Source organism: Kryptolebias marmoratus, linkage group LG19 (genome assembly GCF_001649575.2).
Source record: "Kryptolebias marmoratus isolate JLee-2015 linkage group LG19, ASM164957v2, whole genome shotgun sequence".
NCBI classification, from domain to species: domain Eukaryota; kingdom Metazoa; phylum Chordata; class Actinopteri; order Cyprinodontiformes; family Rivulidae; genus Kryptolebias; species Kryptolebias marmoratus.
In genome coordinates, this window is record NC_051448.1 from 23537470 (window position 1) to 23538991 (window position 1522).

Sequence of the window (1522 nt, forward strand, 5' to 3'; positions counted from 1 at the left end):
ACACTTTATATCCACCTAATATCAAAAAGTTCTGAAGCTTATTGGATATATAAACTAAATGACATTTACATGCGATTGAGAGCATATATAAAGTTATTTCCTGTTACTTAAATAACATTGCAGGTTTTTAAATTGTAAAATCCTGCAATCTTGATGTTTATGTGTTAATATGTTTCATCAATGCAAGCATGCTGTCATTGTGCAGGTGGATTTAACAACAACCCCAGTTGTCTACAGTTCATGGCCATCTTCCGTAAGCTGATTGTGCACAGCGGAGTGTTACCCAGCGCAAGCGGAAATGTGGCCATCATGGACAGCACACAATGCCTCAAGTTGTCTGAAGCAGGGCATCGTGAGGCGGCAGAGTAGCTGTTGAACGACAACAACTTGGACCACACATACTGCACGTGGATATCAACAAAACATGTTATGTTTGTGTCAAACATTGTTACCTACATTGCAGGGTTTTTTGTGCGTTGGATCATGTCTGCTGTAAGTTGTGATGTCTGCAAAGCATCCTTAGTGTCAGCTGCTATTCAACCATGTCATGAGGAGTTGTATCAGTTGCTAGAGTTGAAAAACGGCTTGTCACACCATCACAAGGTGTAGTCCACATCCTCACAGCAGCAGAAAAAGGTATTAGTGTGAGGATCTGGAGTTAGCTCCGCCTTTGGGCAGCACCACTAACCCTTCCTTCCACAGCTGCTCCTGATTCCACTAATGAGCTGATCCAGCATTTAAGCCTCCGGCTGAGTCCAGACCAGTGCTGGAGCATCAAACCTCTCTGGTTGCTGCCTTGCCTAGACGGTCACTCCCCGACGGGAACTTACCTGGAAACTACTGGATACTTACCTTTGCCGGACTGCTGGATCTCCTATCTTCTGGATCACTGTGAAAACCTTATCACCTCCTCGACGCCGTAGAATGCCTACCTATCCTGTAAGAAAGAAAGAGACATTATTCACTCATTCGCCAATTCTACGCTAAACCGAAAATTGTACCCGAGACTCACCAAGCTCTTTTTGCCTTCCAGACTGATCCTGACTACGGCCACTGTAAATACCTGCACCCTGTAAATAAATTCACTTACCTTAAGTTCTGTCTCCTTGTCTGGTTTCGGCTTCGCTCCCTGGACAGTAAACCTGGCTTATGTCAATCAGGCTATTCATGAACACTGCATCAGCAAAGAACATCTGTTCTGTAAATAAAGTAACAATGTATGTGAAGAATGAATGTAGGGACATTGATCCACTGTGCCTTGGGGAACACATTACAGAGTGTCAATATGGAATAGATAACCATTACTTTGACATCATCCAAGTCTTGGTTGCCTGTTACTACACTATCAGGCAGAAACATGTTGCACGTTTACACTCCTCAAATCTGAAAAAAAGAGTCTGTACAACAAAAACTGACCAAGGTTATACTTTTCAAAGGCCACTAACTGCTTTCTGACAATGTATTATGATCAGGCAATTTTAAATTTGGTGTTTACATTTGTTGTTCTTAAAATACACTAATG

General features: G+C 42.4%; 1 long non-coding RNA gene across 1 annotated transcript; it reads left to right on the plus strand.

The window, feature by feature from the left end:
• The first annotated feature begins 28 nt into the window (after nt 1-28).
• On the plus strand, nt 29-1377 carry LOC119617961. The gene is made up of 2 exons (XR_005234462.1): nt 29-939; nt 1034-1377. It is a non-coding gene; the product is annotated as an uncharacterized LOC119617961 (long non-coding RNA).
• The last annotated feature ends 145 nt before the right edge of the window (nt 1378-1522 follow it).